Here is a 7,418-nt window from a genome sequence, read left to right as displayed (position 1 = left end):
AAAACAGGACAGGAACCTGCAAGTGGAATTCGCTGTCACCCATTCTCCAGCACAAGGGAATGCACAGATGAAACCTCTCCTGCTGAAGCCTGGAGCTCCTCGAGTGGTGGTGGTGTGGTCATATGCCATTTATTCTGAGCGCCTATTTGGCCAACTTCAATAGGCAATAACTCATTTACTAAAACATGTAAACGACCTCAGCACCAAAGCAGCCAAGTGGAAAACTGCCTTCACCACACACTCCAGAAGATGCTGCCTTCGGTTTTGGCAGAGGCGGCTGGGAAAAGCCCTCACTCTGCCTTGGAAACACATCTGGGCTCCTGGCTGCAGCTGTGATCCAGGAGAAGACAGCAACACCCGGTACCAACTTTTCTCCTTATATAGAAAGACCATCCATCCAGGAACTACCACCCTTCAGCCTCACAGGGAGGAGCCAGGGGCAGACAGGAGAGGGGAAGTTTCAGTTTCCTGTCACTCAAAGCTCTACTCACAGTGGCATCTTTCCATCACTGCTACACAAGTGAAGGCTGCCGTGCTTGCGGGAAAGCTGAAGACATTGGCTCAAAGTCACGGTCTCTCACGGAATTCACTGACTAACTGGGTTAACTCTGGGGATCCTCTGGTTTCTGCTCCCCTAGTGCTAGGGTCCAGATGTGGACGCTGGGGAATCCACTCAGGGTCTCATGCTTGTGTGACAAGCATTTGACCCACCAAGCCAGATCCCCAGCCACACACCCCGGCCTCTAACAGGACAGTAGCTCCTAACTGGACGGCTGCAGTACCCACTCAGCACATGCTGTTGGCTGCACACACATGGACCCTTAGAGATAATGTTCTAGGGGCAAAAGCAGACCCAACACTAGAAAACGGACAAATGAATTGTAAGTTCCCTTCCTTTTGTTGGTGGCTCTAGCGATTGAATCTACAGCTTTGCGCATGCTAGGTTCTACTATGAACCGTGTCACGGTCCAGAGGACCCTCAAGAAATTAGACTATAGCGAGGAAGAGATGACCCCCGTTGGTACACCCACTGATCTCGCCTCTTCTACACAACCCCACACAGCCCCTACTACTATTGTTTCTCTCAAACTGGGGGTCTCATCTAGGCCAGGTTGGCCTTCAACCCCTGGTCCTCCTGCCTTTACCTCCCAAGTGCTGGGATTACAGGGCATGCCACCACACCGGGCTTCACCCACTCTGGGTATCTGCTGCCAAGTTTTCTGATTGGCGCATGCCTTTAGTCCCAGCACTCAGAAGGCAGACAAGTGGATCTCTGTGAGTTCGAGGCCAGTCTGGTCTATAGAGTGAGTTCTAGGACAGGATCTAAAGATACAGAGGAACCCTGCCTTGAAAAACCCAAACCAAAAAAAAAAAAAAAAAACAATCCAAAAATCACCAAGGAGTACCACCATATTCTGCCCTCTCCCCTCTAAAGTGCGGCTAACAACATGCCATGAGGAAATTAAAAGAACCATTCAAGGTGTGGGAGCATTCTGAAAATGAAGGTACATGGTTTTAATCCTAGGACTCGGGAGGCAGAGGCAAGCAGATCTCGGTAAATTACAGACTAGCCAGGGCCACAAAGTGAGACCTTGCTCCAAAATTGAAAAAAAAAAAAGGCCTATATAAACACGAATTGTTTAGTAATCATTGTTACCACCCCGAGCACTCTGGGAATCCGACCAGACAGGAAGGCTAGGGAGGGGAAAACGCCTGACTTCTGAGGCAGTGGCCTTGGTTTTCTGCTGCCTTCCTTTCTCCACCAACTCAGTGATCACAAGATGCAGCTTGAACTTTTGCACTGATTTCTACATAACAGGGTGCGTAAGCAGGGCAGTGCCAAGGCCTACAAGGCTACTTCCTTGTCCGTGCCCTCACCACCCACAAACTGCTGAACCTCCTGTTCTCAATGCCCTCCTGGGTTGCAGTAAGGATTAAGTGACTAAGTACAATACACTTGACGAGACACTGAAAAGTGTTCGGTACCAAGCAAGCAATCATCAGTTACAGCAACTCCCTGCTTCCTGGTTCAGGGTGCAGCAGAGAGGTCCCTGGGAGCCCTCAGCACCGCGGAGTGTAAAGTGCCACATGGCCTGGGAGAGGGAAGGGGCCATGCAATGGGCAAAACAGGTCCTTGGGGAGAGCATTGCCACACTGTGGGCGACTCTGCTGGAGGCCCAGGCGGGCTTACTCTCCAGCGGGGAGGGAAGGGGCTGCGGGAGAGGCCGTCTCACTTTATTTTCCCTTTTTGAAGTGACTGGGTCAGGCAGTGTGGAGTACATTCTTAAACTCACCACTAGGGAGATAGAGGCAGGTGAATCTCTTTGAGTTCGAGGCCAGGCCTGGTCTACAGAGTGAGTTCCAGGACAGCCAAGGCTATACAAAGAAACTGCCTCAAAAAAAAAAGAACAAAAAAAGATGACTGGGTGGAGAATAGCATTCCTTGGGGACATGGCCAGCAAGCCCGGCTCAGGCCGAGGAGCTGGAGGACAGCAACAACAATCTAACCTCCAGGGAGAATCATGGTCACCCCTTTTTTCAAATGCCTAACTGGCCTTACTACCTCAAAATAGTTTTCTTTTTGATCTGAAACAGCCTAGAACACAATTAAGCAACGCTGACCAGCTGGGTCAGCCCAAAGGGGCCCACAGGAAAAGACTGTAAACGTCACATTGGGATAGTGGGGGAGGGAAGAATGGCTACAGAGGCCTCCAGAAAACCATCAACTGTCTCTTGGCTAGATGGCTGAGAGGTCCAGGAGGCTAGAGCCCCTCAGAATTCTGGAATGTGGTTTCCAGTGCAAATAAGGTCTGGTTTGCAGAAATGGTGCTGGAATGTGTCCAGGCACTTCCTGTCTGTTCTTTAAGTCACTTGGAAATGACTAACAAATAGGTTGGACACCTGGCTTCAAATGGAGACGGGGATTTCCATACAGACCCTGCACCGTAAAATTCTCTTCCTTCCTGAAGCAATTGAGATCAGGCCTGAAATGTACCCTACAGACTCCAGGGTCCTACAGTGGCTCCTGGCGAAGTTAGAGCAAATGCTAGACTCCAGGAGACGGCCCTCATGTGTGAAAAGTGCTGCTGAGAGGACTCGACGTCCAGGTTCGAGAGCCACTCGCTGGTGGGTCTGGATAACGAACATCCAAAGCTACGTTTTTGTCTGTTCCTAGGTCAGCCTCCGGACTGGAGAATTTAAGCTCAGCTCGGAAGTGAATCCTGGCGGAGAGCAGGAGCCATCTAAAAACAACTCCCTTTTATTTTAGTATTAACACCCACACAGAAATCTGTGCAGGTCAAAGAGCGAGGACAGTTGGCACCTGCCTATCAAGCCGTGTGCAGTTCTCAAGGCCGAGGAGGCAGTAGCGCTGGCTTCTGTAAGGTCTTTTCCCAGAACAGGTTAAATATGCAAATGCACGCTGGTGGGTATCTGCTGCAATTCCTGGCCGCACCTCCAAGGCAAACATATTACCTCAGATGGACTCTTGGCCCTGCAGGGAAGGGACTGGAACCCAAGCCCCTGTCAATTGCAGGACTAGCACACATAGACTATAGGTCCTCTTCTGGGTTGTCTGAGAATAAAGGCAGGGGCGTTTTCAGACACAACAGATCCCTGGAGCACATCATGCCATAAAATACGGCAGAATGGCAGAGGAGGCCGGCTAGTATGAGATAGGAAATTGGCCTTAAAAAATGATCCTAAATTCTTTGATTAATTCTTAGCTGCACATTCAAGGTAACAATTCAAGTCAGGTAATGTGTTACCTATGATCGGAACAGTCCACAGGCCGAGGCAGACCAATCTCATAGGCTACAGTGCCGCCAGCACGTGCACACGAACCAAGTTATTCATGAAGACAATGAGTAGCTTTCTGTGTCTATTAAAAAAGGCCAGGCTGGGTGTAGTGGTGCACGCCTTTAAGCCCAGCACTTTGAGTTTGAGGCCAGCCTGGTCAGCAGAGTTACAGGACGGCCAGGGCTACACAGAGAAGCCCTGCCTTGAAACAAGCAAAACAAAAAGCTCTGACGTGCCATCAAATCTTTATTTTAAGCAGATTCACCTAGTAAGCCATACTAGACAACCTGGATTTAGTTTATTCTAAGGTTCTGAAAGCTGTTGTTTCTATTTCAAACTTTCTGACGTCTACTCAAGCTGCAGTGTGTCTGTGGAGGTTCAAGGATAATTTGCAGGCGCTGGTTCTCCTTCCACCATGTGGGTGGGCAGACTCAGCAGTAAGCACCTTTATCTGCTCAGCCAATAGGCAGGCCCTATTCCCTTTTTTCTACCTTCTAGTAAATTCTTTTACTTTCAAAACCTCTCCCTTCTTTTATTCACCCCCCCCCCCAAGATAGGATTTAACTGTGTGGCCTTGGCTGTCCTGGAACTCACTCTATAGATCAGGCTGACCCCGAGCTCACAGAGATCTGCCTGCTTCTGAGTGCTGGGATTGAAAGCACGTGCCCCCACTGCCAGGATTTCTCCCTTTTGAGCTAGGGTCTTACTGGCATCAATTGCAAGACTGCAAAGCCTCAGATTCCCTAGCGCTGAGATCACAGGGATGAGTCACCAAGTCTGCTTATTAATTTTGCTGTTTTCTCTTGATACATTATCATGTAGCCCTGGCTGTTCTAGGGCTATGTAGGTCAGGATGGCTTCAAACTTGGCAAAATCCCAAATGCTGGGATCAAAGGTGAGTCACCATGACTAGCCTAATTTGAACTTTTTTTTCCGAGACAGGGTTTCTCTGTGTTGCTTTAGAGCCTGTACTGGAACTAACTCTAGTAGACCAGTCTGGTCTTGAACTCACAGAGATCTGCATGCATTTGCCTCCCGAGTACTGGGATTAAAAGTGTGCACTACACTTGCCCGGCTTCCCCCAACCCCCACCTGTTAACAGTCAAGGCTGTCCTGGAACACTCGAAGAGTGGATTAGTCTGATCTTGAACTCACTAAGACCCATCTTCCTTTGCCTCTCAAGGGCTGGGATTAAAGGTGTGTGCTGCCACTGCCCGGCTCTAATTTAAACTTTTAAAAATACTTTTCTGGGCTTTGTGACAGAGATGCCCAGCACCAAGACTGAAGACCCGAGGTTGGTTCCTGAGACTCGTGCAGTAGGAAGAGAGAACTGATACCCATAAGGTGTCCTCTAATTTTCATGAACTCACTGTGGTATGTGTACACTCACACAAAAAATAAAGTGCTGTTTACATTAACAAAACACTTGAGGCTGGAATGAAGTTTACTAGTATCATGTATGTAGCAAGCCAAGGGTCCATCCCCAGCACTGGAAAGGAGACACACACAGACACACAGGAACACACAACCTCCAAAACATGGTGCCCCTCAAAGCAAAGTAAGACTTGTTTGGTCAAATACACTTTTTCACTTACTACAAAAGCCTGTCTAAGATGACACAGGCTCCGAGAGAGCTCAGCTGTGTGTGCTCAGCACTGCCAGAAGTCTAGGTTGTAATTCAGAGGACCCGCAAACAAGTTTCTGGTCGAGCGAATACATTATAACATCTCTGCATGTGTATAAGATAATCTTTGATAATTTAAAAACTGAAGACAGCAGGGCGGTGGTGGCGCACGCCTTTAATCCCAGCACTCGGGAGGCAGAGGCAGGTGGATCTCTGTGAGTTCGAGGCCAGCCTGGTCTACAAGAGCTAGTGCCAGGACAGACTCCAAAGCTACAGAGAAACACTGTCTCGGGAAAACTAAAAAAAATAAATAAATAAAAATAAAAACTGAAGACAAGAGCTGGAAAGCTGTTAGAGGCCCGGGTTCAGTTCCTGACACCCACACTAGGTAGCTTACAATCACCTGTGATTCCAGGTCCAGGGCACACAATGCCCTCTTTTGACATTGTAATACATGCTCACAATGCATTAATTAAAAATAATAAAATCTTGATGATAGGTCATCTTATTGATGATCAGTCTATAAATCTGGAGCTAAGGTCAGGTGTGGTAGTCCTAGCACTTGGGAGTTTGAGGCTAGCCTGGTGTACACAGTACCAAGACAGGACTACACAGAAAAACCCCGCCTCCAAACAAATGGACAAGCAAAAGAACAAAACAAAAACTGAAGTTTAGGGGACATTTACAGCAGGCAGCTTACCGAGCTTAAGGCAGCGTGTGGACTCGATGGGTGCCAGCAGAGAGCCTGTGAACAGGATTTTCCTCCTGCCCTTATGCCACAGACCACAGAGCCTGCTGGGACTCACTACAGGATGTACTCCATACCTAGCAGGCATGGAAATGCCATTTGCATTCTTAACTTTTTCTAGATTGTTAGGAGCCTGTGGGACTAGGCCAGTAGTTCTCAACTTTCCTCATGCTGTGACCCTTTAATACAATTCTTCATGTTGTGGTGATCCCCAACAACAAAACTACTTCATTGCTTCTTCATAACTGTAATTTTGCTACTGTTATGAATTGTAATGTAAATATTTTTGGAGACAGAGGTTTGTCAAAGGGGTCATAACCCACAGGTTGAGAACTACAGCACCAGGTGCCCATTATCCAAGTAAATGAAAACATCCTTTTCTAGAGCTCTGCCATTCAGGGTATGCACACATGCAGATTCCAGAAAGTCATGGAAGTCAGGCCTGATGCCTCCCATTCTCACGGTAGTGCTTGTGGGTATAGACTGCTGCTGGGCCATTTAGCTGGGATGCAGTAAAAAAATGAGACTTACGAGGAAAGAGTTGGAGTGCCCAAGCCCTCTCATGTTCAAGGACTATCAAGTCATCGCTCTTGCAAGTCTTCTGGGCTCCTACTGGCTCAAGTTAAGTAGTAATGTGTTTTGAGGCATGTAGCTGAATCTATGTTAGTGGTTAATGGAACCAGGCAGCCACTGGACAGAGGGTTATTACACTGCTACAGTGGGATCCAGGACACATGAACAGGGTATGGGATTTGATTAGTCTCCTAGACTTTGAGCTTAAAAAATAGTTTTTCTTTCTCTAATATTCTACCCTGAATCAAGTTTATAAATAAATCCCAAAGATTTAATATAATACAAATATAGTTCATACTCAGCCTCCTTTTTCTTCAAGTAAACACAAAATAAAATAGTGAAGGAGATGAAACAACAGGAACCCAGCATGGCGATTCTGATGTTAGATAGCCAAGACTATATAAATTATATTGGTCTAAGCCCAGCACTTTTGAGTTCAAGACTAGCCTGGACTACACAGTGAGACCTTCCCTCAAATAAACAAATAAGTAAGTAAGTAAGTAAGTAAATAATCCATCTGTTAATTTGGGTACTGCTTTTCAAGTTTGATCAGTCCCTGAAAAAACCAAAACCAAAACAACCCAACCAAACAAAAATCAACCAGTCAACCAAAAACAAAGTTAAGTAACAACCTTTCCAAAATCCATGAGGCAAGATCACTTTTCATTTTATTTA

The sequence above is a fragment of the Microtus pennsylvanicus genome, chromosome 11, assembly GCF_037038515.1.
Source record: "Microtus pennsylvanicus isolate mMicPen1 chromosome 11, mMicPen1.hap1, whole genome shotgun sequence".
NCBI classification, from domain to species: Eukaryota; Metazoa; Chordata; class Mammalia; order Rodentia; family Cricetidae; genus Microtus; species Microtus pennsylvanicus.
This window is presented reverse-complemented; position numbering follows the sequence as displayed.